This window comes from Arachis hypogaea, chromosome 4 (genome assembly GCF_003086295.3).
Source record: "Arachis hypogaea cultivar Tifrunner chromosome 4, arahy.Tifrunner.gnm2.J5K5, whole genome shotgun sequence".
In the NCBI taxonomy this organism is placed as follows: Eukaryota; Viridiplantae; Streptophyta; class Magnoliopsida; order Fabales; family Fabaceae; genus Arachis; species Arachis hypogaea.
Genome location: NC_092039.1, coordinates 63,308,425 through 63,327,735, shown reverse-complemented (window position 1 = coordinate 63,327,735; position 19,311 = coordinate 63,308,425). Strand labels below are relative to the sequence as shown.

General features: G+C 39.2%; 1 non-coding gene across 1 annotated transcript; it reads left to right on the top strand.

Annotated features, from left to right (window-relative positions):
• Nucleotides 1-8,773: 8,773 nt before the first annotated feature.
• On the top strand, nt 8,774-8,882 carry LOC112798366 (small nucleolar RNA R71). The gene has a single exon (XR_003199980.1). It is a non-coding gene; the product is annotated as a small nucleolar RNA R71 (small nucleolar RNA).
• Nucleotides 8,883-19,311: the final 10,429 nt, after the last annotated feature.

Below are 19,311 nucleotides of genomic sequence, written 5' to 3'. Positions count from 1 at the left end.
TCCTACAGAACAAGTTTTTGAATTCAATCAACAATTAGATTTTTTAACAAAGCAGTTAGCCGAATTCAAGGAGGTATTACAAGACACAAGAATGGCTAATATGAATATGGAAGTGCAGTTAAAGCAAACAGAACAACAGTTATCAAAACAAATAACAGAAGAGTGCCAAGCAGTTCAATTAAGAAGTGGAAAAACATTAAATACCTCACTTCAAGGCAGCAGGAAGCCAAGAAATGAACAAATTGCTACCCAAAATCCCTCTGAGGACAGTAAGAGCCCAGAGAGGAATAATTCTGGCGCTCAAATGCCAGAAAAGGGTGGAGAGCTAGCGTCAAACGCCCAACCCATGCTCAGTTCTGTCGTTCAAACACCAAAAACTGGCAGGGAGTTGGCGTTGAACGCCCAAAAGAAGCTCAGTTCTGGCGTTCTGACGCCAAAAACAGGTAAATAGTTGGCATCTAACGCCACTCCAGCTTCTAATCCTGGCATTCAAACACCAGTGAGGGATCAGACACATACAAGTGCTTATAGCAACCCCTCTAAATAGGCTTCTCAAACCACATCTGTAAGCATTAAACCTGCAGCAACTAAGGTTGAGGAATACAAAGCCAAAATGTCTTATCCTCAGAAACTCCGCCAAGCGAAACAGGATAAGCAATTTACCCGCTTTGTAGACTATCTCAGGACTCTTGAAATAAAGATTCCGTTTGCAGAGTCACTTGAGCAAATACCCTCTTATGCTAAGTTCATGAAAGAGATCTTAAGTCATAAGAAGGATCGGAGAGAAACTAAAAAAGTCTACCTCACTGAAGAATGCAGTGCAATCATTCTGAAAAGCTTACCAGAAAAGTTTAAAGATCCCGGAAGCTTTATGATACCATGCACATTAGAGGGTACTTGTTCCAAGCAAGCTCTATGTGATCTTGGGGCAAGTATCAACCTAATAGCTGCATCTACTATCAGAAAGCTTAGTTTGACTGAAGAAGTCAAACCAACCCGGATATGTCTCCAACTTGCTGATGGCTCCATTAAATACCCATCAGGCGTGATTGAAGACATGATTGTCAAGGTTGGGCCATTTGCCTTTCCCATTGACTTTGTGGTGCTGGAAATGGAGGAGCAGAAGAGTGCAACTCTCATTCTAGGAAGACCCTTCCTAGCAACTGGACGAACCCACATTGACTTCCAAAAAGGGGATTTAACCTTGAGAGTCAATGAGGACGAGTTTAAGTTGAATGTTGTCAAAGCTATGCAGCATTCAGACACCCTAAACGACTACATGAGCATTGATATTATTGACTCTCTAGTGGAAGAAGTTAATATGGCTGAGAGTCTCGAATCAGAGCTGGAGGATATCTTTAAAGATGCTCAGCCTGATCTAGAGGAACCAGAGAGAATAATAGAACCTCTGAAAATCCCTCAGGAAGAGGAGAAACCTCCTAAACCCGAGCTCAAACCATTACCACCATCCATGAAATATGCATTTTTGGGAGAAGGTGACACTTTTCCTGTAATCATAAGCTCTACCTTAGAGCCACAAGAAAAGGAAGCACTAATTCAAGTGATGAGGACACATAAGACAGCCCTTGGGTGATCCATCAGTGATCTTAAGGGCATTAGCCCAGCCAGATGCATGCACAAGATCATATTGGAGGATGACGCTAAGCCAGTGGTTCAACCACAGAGGCGGCTAAATCCAGCCATGAAGGAGGTGGTGCAGAAGGAGGTCGCTAAATTACTAGAGGCTGAGACTATTTATCCTATTTCTGATAGCCCCTGGGCGAGCCCTATCCAAGTCGTCCCTAAGAAGGGTGGCATGACAGTGGTTCATAATGAAAAAAATGAAATGGTTCCTACAAGAACAGTTATAGGGTGGCGTATGTGTATTGATTACAGAAGGCTCAATACAGCTACCAGAAAGGATCATTTTCCTTTACCATTCATATACTAGATGCTAGAAAGACTAGTAGGTCATGATTACTACTGCTTTCTAGATGGATATTCAGGTTATAATCAAATTGCAGTAGATCCCCAAGATCAAGAGAAAACAGCATTCATATGTGCATCTAGAGTATTTGCATACAGAAGGATGCCATTTGGTTTGTGCAATGCACCTGCAACCTTTCAAAGGTGCATGCTCTCTATTTTCTCTAATATGGTGGAAAATTTGCTAGAAGTCTTCATGGATGACTTTTCAGTATTTGGAGACTCATTTAGCTCCTGTCTGACCATCTAGCACTTGTTCTAAAGAGGTGCCAAGAGACTAACCTAGTTTTAAACTGGGAGAAATGTCACTTTATGGTGACTGAAGGAATTGTCCTTGGGCACGAAATTTCGAACAAGGGAATAGAGGTGGATCAAGCTAAGGTAGAGGTAATTGAAAAATTACCACCACCTGCCAATGTTAAGGCAATTAGAAGCTTTTAAGGGCATCCAGGATTCTATAGGAGGTTTATAAAAGATTTTTCAAAATTTGCAAAACCTCTGAGTAATCTGCTAGCTGCTGACACGCCATTTATCTTTGATAAGGAGTGTTTACATGCGTTTGAGACTCTGAAAGCTAAGCTGGTCACAGCACCAGTCATCTCTGCACCAGACTGGACATTACCATTTGAATTAATGTGTGATGCCAGTGATCATGTCATTGGTGCAGTGTTGGGACAGAGGCATGACAAGCTTCTGCACGTCATTTATTATGCCAGCCGTGTTCTAAATGATGCGCAGAAGAACTACACAACCACAAAAAAGGAATTGCTTGCAGTGGTTTATGCCATTGACAGGTTCAGATCCTATTTAGTAGGATCAAAAATGATTGTGTATACTGACCATACTGCTCTTAAATATATACTCACAAAGCATGATTCAAAAGCCAAGTTCATAAGATGGGTGTTGTTTTTGCAAGAGTTTGATATAGAAATAAGAGACAGAAAAGGGACAGAGAACTAAGTAGCAGATCACCTGTCCCAAATAGAACCAGTAGAAGGGACGTCCCTCCCTCTTACTGAGATCTCTGAAACCTTTTTGGATGAGCAACTTTTTGCCATTCAGGAAGCACCATGGTTTGTAGAGCTTCATGATAGTGACTCTGACAAAAAGTTCATTGTTAATGGGCAAAGAGTCAAGCATTATCTTGAAGGCAATGTTGAGCAAGAAAGCTCAAGACTGAGACTGGATTAAAGCTCAGTTATAGTCCAGCTAAAGACATTAAAGAAGCGCTTATTGGGAGGCAACCCAATCTTTTTTTATCTATATTTCTATTGTTCTCTCATGTTATTAATAGGTTTACGATCATGTGGAGTGGTGCACGAAATTTTGATCATCAACAATGGCGCCAAAAACTTGGTAGCACTCTCAAACGTGAATCACACTTAGTCACAACTCCGCACAACTAACCAGCAAGTGCACTGTGTCATCCAAGTAATACCTTACGTGAGTAAGGGTCGATCCCATGGAGATTGTTGGTATGAAGCAACCTATAGTCATCTTGTAAATCTCAGATAGGCGGATAGTAAATGTTATCGAGTTTTGGAATAATAAATAAAGTAGAAAATAAAGATAGAGTTACTCATGTAATTCAATGGTGGGAATTTTAGATAAGTGTCTGGAGATGCTTGTCCCTGTTTAATCTCTGCTTTCCTACTGCCTTCCTTCAATCCTTCTCATTCCTTTCTATGGCAAGCTGTATGTAGGGTATCACTGTTGTCAATGGCTACATCCTATCCTCTCAGTGAAAAAGGTCCAAATGCTCTGTCACAGCACGGCTAATCATCTGTCGGTTCTCGATCATGTTGGAATAGAATCCCTTGATTCTTTTGCATTTGTCATCACGCCCAACAATCGCGATGAAGCTCGTCACAGTCAGTCAATCCCTGAATCTTACTTGAAATACCACAGACAAGGTTTAGACTTTCCAGATTGTCATGAATGCCGCCATCAATCTAGCTTATAACACGAAGATTCTGATTAAGGAATCCAAGAGATATGCGCCCGGTCTAAGGTAGAACGGAAGTGGTTGTCAGTCACGCGTTCATAGGTGAGAATGATGATGAGTGTCACGGATCATAACATTCGTCATGGTGAAGTACAACGAATATCTTAGAGCAGGAATAAACTGAATTGAATAGAAAATAGTAGTAATTGCATTGAAACTTGAGGTACAGCAGAGCTCCACACTCTTAATCTATGGTGTGTAGAAACTCCACCGTTAAAAATACATAAGTGATGAAGGTCCAGGAATGGCTGAATGGCCAGCCCCCAAACGTGATCAAAAGACCGAATGGTCAAAAGACCAGACAATCAAAGACACTGAATACAATAATAAAAAGTGCTATTTATACTAAACTAGCTACTAGGATTTACAGAAGTAAGAAATTGATGCAGAAATCCACTTCTGGGGCCCACTTGGTGTGTGTTTGGGCTGAGCTTGAATTTACACGAGCTGAGGCTTCTTTTGGAGTTGAACGCCAAGTTGTAACGTGTTTTTCGCATTCAACTCTGGTTCGTGACATGTTTCTGGCATTTGACTCCAGAATGCAGCATGGAACTGGTGTTGAGCGCCAGTTTACATCATCTAAACATGAATAAAGTATAAAATATTATATATTGCTGGAAAGCTCTGGATATCTAATTTCCAACGCCGTTGAGATCGCGTCATTTGGAGTTCTGTAGCTCTAGAAAATCCATTTTGAATGCAGGGAGGTCAGATCCAACAGCATCAGCAGTCCTTTGTCAGCCTTTTATCAGAGTTCTGCTCAGGTCCCTCAATTTCAGCCAAAAATTACCTGAAATAACAGAAAAACACACAAACTCATAGTAAAGTCCAGAAATGTGAATTTAGCATAAAAACTAATGAAAACATCCCTAAAAGTAGCTAGATTATACTAAAAACTACCTAAAAACAATGCCAAAAAGCGTATAAATTATCCGCTCATCACAACACCAAACTTAAATTGTTGCTTGTCCCCACGAAACTGAAAATAAATTAGGATAAAAAGAAGAGAATATACTATAAATCCCAAAATATCAATGAATATTAATTCTAATTAGATGAGCGGGACTTGTAGCTTTTTGCCTCTGAACAGTTTTGGCATCTCACTTTTTCCCTTGAAGTTTAGAATGATTGGCATCTCTAGGGACTTAGAATTTCAGATAGTGTTATTGATTCTCCTAGTTAAGTTTGTTGATTCTTGAATACAGCTACTTTTATGAGTCTTGGCCGTGGCCCTAAACATTTTGTTTTCCAGTGTTACCACCGGATACATAAATGCCACAGACATATGACTGGGTGAACCTTTTTAGATTGTGACTCAGCTTTGCTAAAGTCCCCAGTTAGAGGTGTCCAGAGCTCTTAAGCACACTCTTTTTGCTTTGGATCATGACTTTAACCACTCAGTCTCAAGCTTTTCACTTGGACTTTCATGCCACAAGCACATGGTTAGGGACAGCTTTGGTTTAGCCGCTTAGGCCTGGATTTTATTTCCTTGGGCCCTCCTATCCATTGATGCTCAAAGTCTTGGATCCTTTTTACCCTTGCCTTTTGGTTTTAAGGGCTATTGGCTTTTTCTGCTTGCCCTTTTTTTCACAAGCTTTTGCTTTTTCACTGCTTTTTCTTGCTTCAAGAATCAATTTCATGATTTTTCAGATTATCAATAGCATTTCTCTTTGTTCATCATTCTTTCAAGAGCCAATAATTTTAACATTCATAAACAACAAGATCAAAATTATGCACTGTTCAATCATTCATTCAGAAAACAAAAAGTATTGTCACCACATTAATATAATTAAACTAAATTCAAGGATAATTTCGAAATTCATGTACTTCTTGTTCTTTTGAATTAGAAACATTTTTCATTTAAGAAAGGTGAAGGATTTATGGAATTATTCATAGCTTTAAAACATAGTTATTAATTACTAATGATCATGTAATAAAGACACAAACATAGGCAAACATGAACAGAGAATTAAGAACAAGGAAGTTAAGGAATGAGTCCACCTTAGTGAGGGTGGCGCCTTTTGAAGGACCAATGGTGCTTTTTGAGCTCCTTTATGTCTCTTCCTTGCCTCTGTTGCTTGATTCCTAGTGATTTTGGTGCTCCTATCCTTAGTTGCTCCCAATAATTATGTGGAGGAACATGTATCCCCTGAGGTATCTCAGGGATCTCTTGATTTGCAGTCAAATGCTCTACTACTGACCTATGGATTCTTGAGATAAATCTCTCTATCTCCCATGACTCAGAGGTGGAAGCAATTGTCTTCCCTTTTTCTTCTTTTTTTTTTTGAGGTTTCTCTGGCCTTAGGTGCCATCAATGGTTATGGAAAAGTAAAAAGCTATACTTTTACCACACCAAACTTAGAATGTTGCTCGCCCTCGAGCAAAAGAAGAAAGAATAGAAGAAGAAGAAGAAGAAGAAGAAGAAGAAGAAGAAGATATGGAGGAGAGGAAGAGAGGTGTGCGGTGAAGAGGTAAAGAGGTAATGGGAAGAGAGATTGAGGTGATTGGTGAAGGGTTTTTGGGAAGAGTGTTTATGGGGAAGAGAGGATAAATGTGAAGAAGAGGAGAGAGGGTGAGTTGAGGTAGGTGGGGATCCTGTGGGGTCCACAGATCCTGAGATGATCTTATGGGGTCCACAGATCCTGAGGTGTCAAAGATTTACATCCCTGCACCAATTAGGCATGTAAAACGCCTTTGCATAAAATTATGGCGTTTAAACGCCAAGGTAATGCATGTTCTGGGCGTTCAACGCCCAACTGCAGCATGTTTCTGGCGTTTAGCGCCAGCTCTCCTCAAGGTGTAATCCTGGCATTTAAACGCCAGGATGCTGCTTGTTTCTGGCATTCAACGCCAGATCCATGCTCTGTTATAGCGTTGAACGCCAGCCAGATGCTCTTTACTGGTGTTTAAATGCTAGTAAGTCCTTCCTCCAGGGTGTGATTTTTCTTCTGCTGTTTTGGATTTTGTTTTTAATTTTAGTATTTTTTTGTGACTCCACATGATCATGAACCTAATAAAATATAAAAGAACAATAAAAATAAAATAAAATAAGATAAATAAAAATTGGGTTGCCTCCCAATAAGCGCTTCTTTAATGTCAATAGCTTGACAGTGGGCTCTCATGGAGCCTTACAGGTGATCAGGTCAATGTTGTAGACTCCCAACACCAAACTTAGAGTTTGGATGTGGGGATTCAACACCAAACTTAGTGTTTGGATGTGGCCTCTCAACACCAAACTTAGAGTTTGATTGTGGGGGCTTTGTTTGACTTTGTACTGAGAGAAGCTTTTCATGCTTCCTCTCCATTGTTAAAGAAGAAGATCTTTGAGCCTTAAACACAAGGTAGTCCTCATTCAATTGAAGGACTAATTCTCCTCTGTTAACATCTATCACAGCTCCTGCTGTGGCTAGGAAAGGTCTTCCAAGGATGATGCATTCTTCCTCCTCTTTCCTTGTAACTAAGATTATGAAATCAACAGGGATGTAAAGGCCTTCAACCTTTACCAACACGTCCTCTACCAATCCATAAGCTTATCTTACTGACTTTTCTGCCAATTGTAATAAAAATATGGCAGGCTGTACCTCAATGATCCCCAGCTTCTCTATTACAGAGAGTGGCATAAGATTTATGCCTGACTCCATATCACACAGAGCCTTTTCAAAGGTCATGGTGCCTATGGTACAGGGTATTAAGAATTTGCCAGGATCTTGTCTCTTTTGAGGTAAGGTTTACTGAACCCATCTATCTAGTTCACTGATGAGCAAGGGAGGTTCATCTTCCCAAGTCTCATTACCAAATAACTTGGCATTTAGCTTCATGATAGCTCCTAAATATTGAGCAACTTGCTCTCCAGTTACGTCTTCATCCTCTTCAGAGGAAGAATAGTCTTCAGAGCTCATGAATGGTAGAAGGAGGTTTAATGGGATCTTTATAGTCTCTATATGAGCCTCAGATTCTCTTGGGTTCTCAATAGGGAACTCCTTCTTGCTTGAGAGACGTCACATGAGGCCTTCCTCATTGGGATTCACGTCCTCTCCTTCCTCTCTAGGTTCGGCCATGTTGATTATATCAATGGCCTTTCACTCTCTTTTTGGATTCTCTTCAGTATTGCTTGGGAGAGTACTAGGAGGAGTTTCAGTGATTTTCTTACTTAGCTGGCCCACTTATGCCTCCATATTTCTAATGGAGGACCTTGTTTCACTCATGAAACTTAAAGTGGCCTTAGACAGATCAGAGACTAAATTTGCTAAGTTAGAGGTACTCTATTCAGAATTCTCTGTTTGTTGCTGAGAAGATGATGGATAAGGCTTGATATTGCTGAGCCTATTTCTTCCACCATTATTAAAGCCTTGTTGAGGCTTTTGTTGATCCTTCCACGAGAAATTTGGATGATTTCTCCATGATGAATTATAGGTGTTTCCATAAGGTTCACCCGTGTAATTTACCTCTGCCATTGCAGGGTTCTCAGGATCATAAGCTTCTACTTCAGAAGATGCCTCTTTAGTACTGTTGGATGAATTTTTCCATCCATTCAGACTTTGACAAATCATGTTGACTTGCTGAGTCAACATTTTGTTCTGAGCCAATATGGCATTTAGAACATCAATTTCAAGAACTCCCTTCCTTTGAGGCGTCCCATTATTCACGGAATTCCTCTCAGAAGTGTACATGAACTGGTTATTTGCAACCATGTCAATAAGTTCTTGAGCCTCTGCAGGTGTTTTCTTTAGGTGAATGGATCCACCAGCAGAATAGTCCAGTGACAACTTAGAGAACTCAGATAGACCATAATAGAAGGACATCATTTGGTCATCTGCTTGTATCTTTTCCAAGCTTCATAGAGGGATTCACCATCTTTTTGTTTGAAGGTCCGAACATCCACTCTAAGCTTGCTCAACTTTTGAGGAGGAAAAAACTTAGCCAAGAAGGCTGTGACCAGCTTATCCCAGGAGTCCAGGCTATCTTTAGGTTGAGAGTCCAACCATGCTCTAGCTCTGTCTTTTACAGCAAAAGGGAAAAGCATGAGCCTGTAGACTTCAGGATCTACTCCATTAGTCTTACCAGTCTCACAGATTTGCAAGAACTCAGTTAAGAACCGGTAGGGATCTTCTGATGGAAGTCCATGAAACTTGCAGTTTTGTTGCATTAGAGCAACTAATTGAGGTTTCAGCTCAAAATTGTTTGCTCTAATGGCAGGAATTGAAATGCTTCTTCCATCAAACTTGGAAGTAGGTGCAGTATAATCACCAAGCATCCTTTTTACAATATTGTTATTGGGTTCGGCTGCCATCTCCTTTTCTTGTTCAAAAATTTCAGCAAGGTTGTCTCTGGATTGTTGTAATTTAGCTTCTCTTAGTTTTCTCTTCAGAGTCCTTTCAGGTTCTGGATCAGCTTCAACAAGAATGCCTTTTTCCTTGTTCCTCTATGTCACAGTAAAGAGGTTCCTTATTGTTAGTAGAAGAAGAAATGGAATAAAGAAAGGAGAATCCAAACAGAAGGGTGAAGATAGGGACAGTGATTTGAGATGAAGAGAAGTGTTAGTAAATGAATGAATAAATAGAATAAGATGAGAGACAGAAGTTTTCAAAAATAATTTTGAAAAGGAGTTAATGATTTTCAAAAATTAATATAAGAAATAAAATTAAAATTAAAATTTAAAACAATTAATTAATTAAAAAGAAATTTTGAAAAAGAGGGAGGTATTTTCGAAAATTTGAGAGAGAAAAGTTGTTAGGTGGTTTTGAAAAAGATAAGAAATAAATAAAAAGTCAAATAGTTAGTTTAAAAAAATCAAATTTGAAAAGATAAGAAGATAAGAAGATAAGAAGTTAGAAAAGATATTTAAAATAAAATTTTTGAAAAAGTTAAATTTTTGAAAAAGATATGATATAAAAGATAAGATAAAAATATATGATTTAAAAAGATATGGTTGGAAAAGATTTAAATTTTTAAAATTAATTACTTGACTAACAAGAAACTAAAAGATATGATTCTAGAATTTAAGGATTAAACCTTTCTTAACAAGAAAGTAACAAATTCAAATTTTTGAATAAATCATATTAATTGTTAGCATAATTTTCGAAAATAAAGATAAAATTAAGAAAAAGATTTTTGAAAAATAATTTAAAAAAATAATTAAATTTTTGAAAATTAAATAAAAAAATGAAAAAGATTTGATTTTTGAAAATGTTTTAATAAAATAAGATTTTTAAAATTTGAAAATTTGACTTGACTTACAAGATATTTTTTTATTTTTGAATTTTTAATTATGAGAGAGAAAAATATAAAAAATGACTGACAACATGAAAATTATGAATCAAAATACATGATGCATGCAAGAACACTATGAATGTCAAGATGAACACCAAGAACACTTTGAGGATCATGATGAACATCAAGAACATATTTTTAAAAATTTTTTTATGCAAAGAAAACATGCAAGACACCAAACTTAAAAACTTTAATGTTTAGACACTATGAATGCAAAGATGCACATGAAAAACAACAAAAGATACAAAACAAGAAAATTTAAAGATTAAACAAGAAGGCTTACCAAGAACAACTTGAAGATCATGAAGAACACTATGAATGCATGAATTTTTGAAAATTGCAAGAATAATATGAGTATGCAATTGACACCAAACTTAAAACATGACACAAGACTCAAACAAGAAAAACAAAAATATTTTTTATTTTTATAATTTTATGATTTTTTGTATTTTCTTTTAATTTTTCGAAAAATATATAGGAAAAATAAAATAAGAAATTCAAAATTTTCAAAACATATAGGAATCTTTCAATGTTAGCCTAAAGCTCAAATCCAAGGGTTGGGCAAGGCTTAATAGCCAGCTAGCTTCAGAAGATATAAATCAGGCATGCAACAGCTGATATTTCATCTAACTCTATATACATACCCTTTTATGTTAACAAGTGGAAGCCTCAATCCAATTGAGTTACACATGGCTTTACAGCCAGGCAAGCTTCAACATGCTTCATGAAACACTAGAATTCGTTCATAAAAATTTTGAAAAATTTTCGAAAACAGGTAAGAACATTTTGAAAAATGTTTTGAAAAATTATTTATATTTTTTTTGAAAACGTTTGAAAAGAAAATAAAAAGAAAATTACCTAATCTGAGCAACAAGATGAACCGTCAGTTGTCCAAACTCGAACAATCCCCGGCAACGGCGCCAAAAACATGGTGCTGTTGCTGGATCAAAAAAACTTGGTGCTGTGGTTGCACGTAATTGTAATTCAAACAATTCCCGGCAACGGCGCCAAAAACTTGGTGCACGAAATTGTGATCATCAACAATGGCATCAAAAACTTGGTAGCGCTCTCAAACGTGAATCACACTTAGTCACAACTCCGCACAACTAACCAGTGAGTGCACTGGGTCATCCAAGTAATACCTTACGTGAGTAAGCGTCGATCCCATAGAGATTGTTGGTATGAAGCAAGCTATAGTCATCTTGTAAATCTCAGTTAGGCGGATAGTAAATGTTAGGGAGTTTTCGAATAATAAATAAAGCAGAAAATATAGATAGAGTTACTCTGTAATTCAATGGTGGGAATTTCAGATAAGTGTCTGGAGATGCTTGTCCCTGTTGGATCTCTGCTTTCCTACTGCCTTCCTTCAATCCTTCTCATTCCTTTCCATGGCAAGTTGTATGTAGGGTATCACCGTTGTCAATGGCTACATCCCATCCTCTCAGTCAAAAAGGTCCAAATGCTCTGTCACAGCACCACTAATCATATGTCGGTTCTCGATCATGTTGGAATATAATCCCTTGATTCTTTTGTGTTTGTCATCACGCCCAACAATTGCGAGTTTGAAGCTCGTCACAGTCATTCAATCCCTGAATCTTACTCGGAATACCACAGACAAGGTTTAGACTTTCTGGATTCTCATGAATGCCGCCATCAATCTAGCTTATACCACAAAGATTCTGGTTAAGGAATCCAAGAGATATGCGCCCGGTCTAAGGTAGAACGGAAGTGGTTGTCAGTCACGTGTTCATAGGTGAGAATGATGATGAGTGTCACGGATCATCACATTTGTCATGGTGAAGTGCAACGAATATCTTAGAGCAGGAATAAACTGAATTGAATAGAAAATAGTAGTAATTGCATTGAAACTTGAGGTACAGCAGAGCTCCACACCCTTAATCTATGGTGTGTAGAAACTCCACCGTTAAAAATACATAAGTGATGAAGGTCCAGGCATGGCCGAATGGCCAGCCCCCAAACATGATCAAAAGACCGAATGGTCAAAAGACTTGACAATCAAAGACACTGAATACAATAGTAAAAAGTCCTATTTATACTAGACTAGGTACTAGGGTTTACAGAAGTAAGTAATTGATGCAGAAATCCACTTCCGGGGCCCACTTGGTGTGTGCTTGGGCTGAGCTTGAACTTTACACTAGCTGAGGCTTCTTTTGGAGTTGAACGCCAAGTTGTAACATGTTTTTGGCGTTCAACTCTGGTTCGTGACAAGTTTCTGACGTTTGACTCCTGAATGCAGCATGGAACTAGCGTTGAGCGCCAGTTTACATTGTCTAAACATGAATAAAGTATAGAATATTATATATTTCTGGAAAGCTTTGGATGTCTACTTTCCAACGCCATTGAGACTGCATCATTTGGAGTTTTGTAGCTCCAAAAAATCCATTTCGATTGCAGGGAGGTCAGAATCCAACAGCATCAGCAGTCCTTTGTTAGCCTTTTATCAGAGTTTTGCTCAGGTCCCTCAATTTCAGCCAAAAATTACCTGAAATCACAGAAAAACACACAAACTCATAGTAAAGTCCAGAAATGTGAATTTATCATAACAACTAATGAAAACATCCCTAAAAGTAGCTAGATTATACTAAAAACTACCTAAAAATATTGCCAAAAAGAGTATAAAATATCCGCTCATCATGGAGCCACAAAAATATTGCAAAAATAAAAAATAGAATCAAAAATAGCAAAAGAAAAAGCACACCCTGGAGGAAGAGCTGTCTGGCGTTTAAACACCAGAAACATGCATCTGTCTGGCGTTTAACGCCAGAAACAAGCACCAAGCTGGCGTTCAACGCCTGAAACAAGCATCAGGCTGGCGTTGAACGCCAGAAACAAGCTACATTTGGGTGTTTAACGCCAGAAACAAGCATCAGTCTGGCGTTAAACACCAGGATTGCATGCAGAGGGCGTTTTACACGCCTAAAAGGTGCAGGGATGAGAAATCCTTGACACCACAGGATCTGTGGACCCTACAGGATCCCCACCTACCTTCCCCATCACCTCTTCACCACTCACATCCATCCTCTCTTCCTTATAAACCCACCTACCTTCAAATTCAAAATCTCTTTCCCACCCAAACCCTCCCTAAATGACTGAACCCACATCTCTCTCCCTCTCCTCCATATCTTCTTCTTCTTCTTCTATTCTTTCTTCTTTTGCTCGAGGGCGAGCAACATTCTAAGTTTGGTGTGGTAAAAGCATAGCTTTTTTTTGTTTTTCCATAACCATGGATGGCACCCAAGGCCAGAGAAACCTCAAGAAAGGGGAAAGGGAAGACAATTGCTTCCACCTCTGAGTCATGGGAGATGGAGAGAATCATTTCAAGGGTCCATAGCTCAGTAGTAGAGCATTTGACTACACATCAAGAGAGCCCACTGATGGACCTCAACAAGAGCAAGAGGAATTCCCTCATCAAGAAATCCCTGAGATACCTCAGGGGATACAGTTTCCTCCACACAATTATTGGGAGAAACTAAGGATAGGAGCACCAAAATAACTAGGGATCAAGCAACAGAGGCAAGGAAGAGACATAGAGGAGCTCAAAAACATAGAGGACCTCAGGCGCTCCATTGATCTTCAAGAGGGAGACACCACCCACACTAAGGTGGACTCATTCCTTAATCTTCTTGTCTATTTATTTGCTGTTTTCGGTTTTATGCTATATGTTTGTCTATGTTTGTGTCTTTATTACATGATCATTAGTGTCTAGTGTCTATGTCCTAAGGCTATGAATAATTCCATGAATCCTTCACCTTTCTTAAATGGAAAAATGTTTTTAATACAAAAGAACAAGAAGTACATGAGTTTCGAATTCATCCTTGAATTTAGCTTAATTATATTGATGTAGTGGCAATACTTTTTGTTTTCTGAATGAATGCTTGAACAGTGCATATTTTTTATCTCATTTTTTATGAATGTTAAAACCATTGGCTCTTGAAAGAATGATGAACCAAGAGAAATGTTATTGATAATCTGAAAAATCATGAAATTGATTCTTGAAGCAAGAAAAAGAAGTGAAAAAAAAGCAAAAGCTTGCGAAAAAAATGGCGAAAAAAAAGAGAAAGAGAAAGAAAAAGCAAGCAGAAAAAGCCAATAGCCCTTAAAACCAAAAGGCAAGGGTAAAAAACAAGGATCCAAGGCTTTGAGCATCACTGGATAGGAGGGCCCAAGGAAATAAAATCCAGGCCTAAGCGGTTAAATTAAGCTGTCCCTAACCATGTGCTTGTGGCATGCAGGTCCAAGTGAAAAGCTTGAGACTGAGTGGTTAAAGTCATAATCCAAAGCAAAAAAAGTGTGCTTAAGAGCTCTGGACACCTCTAACTGGGGACTTTAGCAAAGCTGAGTCACAATCTGAAAAGGTTCACCCAGTCATGTTTCTGTGGCATTTATGTATCCGGTGGTAATACTGGAAAACAAAGTCCTTAGGACCACAGCCAAGACTCATTGAAGTAGCTGTGTTCAAGAATCAACATACTTAACTAGGAGAATCAATAACACTATCTAAAATTCTGAGTTCCTATAGGTGCCAATCATTTTGAACTTCAAAGGAAAAAAGTGAGATGCCAAAACTGTTCAGAAGCAAAAAGCTAAAAGTCCCACTCATCTAATTAGAACTAATATTCATTGATATTTTGGGATTTATAGTATTTTTTCTTCTTTTTATCCTATTTGATTTTCAGTTCCTTGGGTACAAGCAACAATTTAAGTTTGGTGTTGTGATGAGGGGATAATTTATATGCTTTTTGGCATTGTTTTTAGGTAGTTTTTAGTAGGTTCTAGCTACTTTTTAGTATGTTTTTATTAGTTTTCATGAAAAATTTATATTTCTGGAATTTACTATGAGTTTGTATGTTTTTCTATGATTTCAAGTATTTTCTGGCTGAAATTGAGGGAGCTGAGCAAAAAATCTGATTTAGGCTGAAAAAGGACTGCTGATGCTGTTGGATTCTGACCTCCCTGCACTCGGAATGGATTTTTTGGAGCTACAAGAGTCCAATTGGTGCGCTCTCAATTTGGTTATAAAGTAGACATCCAGGGATTTCCAGCAATATATAATAGTTCATACTTTGATCGAAGATAAACAACGTAAACTGGCGTTTAACGCCAGTTCCATGTTCCATTCTGGCGTTAAATGCCAAAAACAGGTTACCAGTTGGAGTTAAACGCCTAAAACAAGTTACAACCTGATGTTTAACTCCAGAAACAGCCCAGGCTCGTGAGAAGCTCAAGTCTCAGCCCCAGCACACACCAAGTGGGCCACATAAGTGGATTTCTGCACTATCTATCTTAGTTTATTCATTTTCTATAAACCTAGGTTACTAGTTTAGTATTTAAACAACTTTTAGAGATTTATTTTGTATCTCATGACATTTTAGATCTGAACTCTATACCTTTTGACAACATGAGTCTCTAAACTCCATTGTTGGGGGTGAGGAGCTCTGCAGCGTCTCGATGAATTAATGCAATTATTTCTGTTTTCCATTCAAACACGCTTGTTCCTATCTAAGATGTTCATTCGTGCTTTAATATGAAGAAGGTGATGATCCGTGACACTCATCACCATTCTCAATCCATGAATGTGTGCCTGACAACCACCTCCGTTCTACATTAGATTGAATGAGTATCTTTTCGATTCCTTAATCAGAATCTTCGTGGTATAAGCTAGAATCCATTGGCAGCATCCTTAAGAATCCGGAAAGTCTAAACCTTGTCTGTGGTATTCCAAGTAGGATTCAAGGATTGGATGACTGTATTGAGCTTCAAACTCGTGAGTGTTGGGCGTAGTGACAAATGCAAAAGGATCAATGGATCCTATTCCGACATGATCGAGAACCAACAGATGATTAGCCGTGCTGTGACAGAGCATTTGGACCATTTTCACTGAGAGGATGGGAAGTAGCCATTGACAACGGTGATGCGCTACATACAGCTTGCCATGGAAGGAGCCTTGCATGTTTGAAAGTGAGAAAGCATTATATTCATGCCCTGGGTCGAGTTACCCGACCCGGGATGATTGGCGATAAAAGCGACCGACCTCCTTAGGTCTGACTAGCCGACCTCTTCTCAAAGAGCTCGGCCAAATCGACAGGAGAGCCCAGTAAAGGGCCCAAACAGAGGAACATGACCCAAATCCTAGGGCAACCCAAGCCTATAGAGATAAAGGCGGTTCCATTGAAGATACGCTGACCTCAACTCAAAGATAAAGATAAAATAAGATAACTAACTTATCTTATCCAAAGGTCACATCTCATCATTATAAATATGCTGGAGCACCCAGGTGTAACTCATACTCTGATTCTACATAAAATCTGCTTAATACCCTTGCTAACTTAAGCATCGGAGTCCCTTGCAGGTACCCCCCACCCTTCGGTGACAGAGGATCAGCAGCACCATCAGTCCAATAAGTCAGACGTACAAGCTCCGGCTGTCATCCACCTGTCGGACACACCAGCTACGACCAGTACGGAAGACCTCGTCTGGGATCGACCTCCAGTTTCAGGTAACCCTCGGAACACGTTATGTTACTGGAATTCATAAGACAAAGCATCTCCAAAACTCCATCATATTCTCCATTATTGCATAATAAGTATTTAGTTCATGCTCTTTTACTTTTTACAATTAAAACTAAGAATCATTATTGATATTATACCCTGACTAAGAATTACAGGATAACTATAGCTTGCTTCAAGCCAACAATCTCTGTGGAATCGACCCTTACTCACGTAAGGTATTACTTGGATGACCCAGTGCACTTGTTGGTTAGTTGTGTGGATTGCAAAAAGTGTGATTGCAATTTCGTGCACCAGGTTCCTTCTTTCAGGAGGGTTTTGTTGCTTGTCTCATGTGACTCTGGTAGGTCTAGCTCCTCTTGGGTTACACTTGGCTGTTGTTCCTTCTGACCACATTGCTTGTCAACCAGGGGGATTCTCAGGTGTGGTGCTTATGCTCCCGTGCTTGTCTCTTCCATCAGTTCCTTATTGTGCTCTTCTCTTGACTCTTTGTTATCATGATCTGCTTCTTGTGAGGGTTTGAAGACATTGAAGGTGAGTTATTCATCATGTATCCTCAATATTAGTTCTCCTCGCTCCACATCTATAAGCACCTTGGCGGTGGCTAAGAATGGTCTCCCCATGATGATGGGATGGATGTGATTCTCTTCCATCTCCAAGATAACAAAGTCTGTAGGAAGGAAGTAGTTCCCAACCTTCACTAACATATTTTCAACCACTCCTATTGCTTGTTTTTGAGTTTTGTCAGCCAATTTGATGATTACGTCTGTGGGTGTTAGCTCATTGATTTGAAGCTTTTTCATGAGGGATAGAGGCATTAAGTTGATGCTTGCTCCCAGGTCATAGAGTCCCTTATCAATCATTATTTCTCCTATAGCACAGGGGATGCGAAAACTCCTTGGGTCCTTCCTTTTTGTAGGTGGCTCTGTTTGAATGAGAGCACTGCACTCCCTATTCATCACTATTGTTTGCCCACCCTTCAGTGAACACTTTTTGGTCAGCAGCTCCTTTATGTACTTAATGTATGAGGGCATCTGCTGAAGAGCCTTAATGAATGGTATGTTCACATGAAGAGATGCAAACATATCGAGGAACCTTGAATATACTCTCCTTGCTACACCACCCTTGAGCCTTTAGGGAAAAGGTGCATATGGATTCAGAGTCTCCTCTTTCTTTAGCTCCTCCCTGTGTGTGGGATTGGGTGCTTGATTTCTCTCTTCATGTTTTTCCTTTGGATTGTCTTGAAAGTGTTCTGTTTGTGTGTTTGCTTCTTCCACACTCCTCTCATCACTTAGAGTGATCATCTTGCATTCTTCCCATCTTACTTTCTTTGCTTCTCCTCTTGGGTTCTTCTCCGTGTCAGTTGGAAAACTATCAGTGGGTTTGGGAAATTGTTGAGATAGATACCCCACTTGGGACTCCAGCCTCTTGATGGTGTCTCCCTAGTTTTTTATATTGGCTCGCACTTCATCCTTGAACACCCTGTTGTCTTGGACTTCCTTATATATGCCTTCAAGTAGGGTCTCAATTCTGGAGAGTCTATCTTCGGTTGGTGATGGTGGGTTGAGGTTAGGAAGTTGAGAGTGGTCATGTTGGTTTTGATATGGAGGTTGAGAAGGGTGATTAGGTGGGTGTTGATATGATCTTTGTGAGGGATGTTGGTGAGTTGCATTGTTGTTGGGATTGTGGTTGTGGCGTCTCTAGTCTTGGCCTTGGTCTTGTTGATTTCCCCACCCAAAATTAGGGTGGTTTCTCCAACCAGAATTATAAGTTTTAGAGTATGGATCATGGGTCTGCCTAGGTGAGTTTCCAACGTAGTTGGCTTGTTCCCAGTCACCTTCTTCTCCTGTATCACTCCTTCTTGAGCTGCTGCAACTTGGTTCTCCTCCATCTTCTTGGTAAGATCGGCTAACTGCTTAGTGATCATCTTATTTTGAGCCAGCATTGCATCCATATAGTTCAGCTCCATCACTCCTCGAGTGTTGCTCCTTTCAGAAGCATAGAAGTAGTCATTCTCAGCTACAGTCTCAATGACATCTATGGCTTCTTCAATGGTCTTCGTCTTGTTTAAAGATCCCCCTGATGAATGTTCTACGACCTTCTTTCATTCGTAGGAAAGACCTTCATAGAAAATGTGTAGTTGAACCCATTCATTGAACATGTCTGGTGGGCACCTTCTTGTTAAGTCCTTAAATCTCTCCCATGCCTCATAGAGAGTTTTACCATCTTGTTGCCTGAAGGTTTGTACCTCAGTTCTCAACTTATTGATTCTTTGAGGAGGGTAGAATCTAGCCAAAAATTTGTTTACCATATCTTCCCAATTTGTCAAACTCTCATTTGGGAAAGATTCCAGCTATTTAGATGCTTTGTCCCTGAGTGAAAAAGGTAACAAAAGCAATCTACAGACATCCGAATGAACACCATTAGACTTTACAGTGTCACATATTCTTAGGAAGGTGGTTAGATGTTGATTGGGGTCTTCTTTGGGCACTTCCTCCGAATGAACAGTTGTTCTGAACAAGG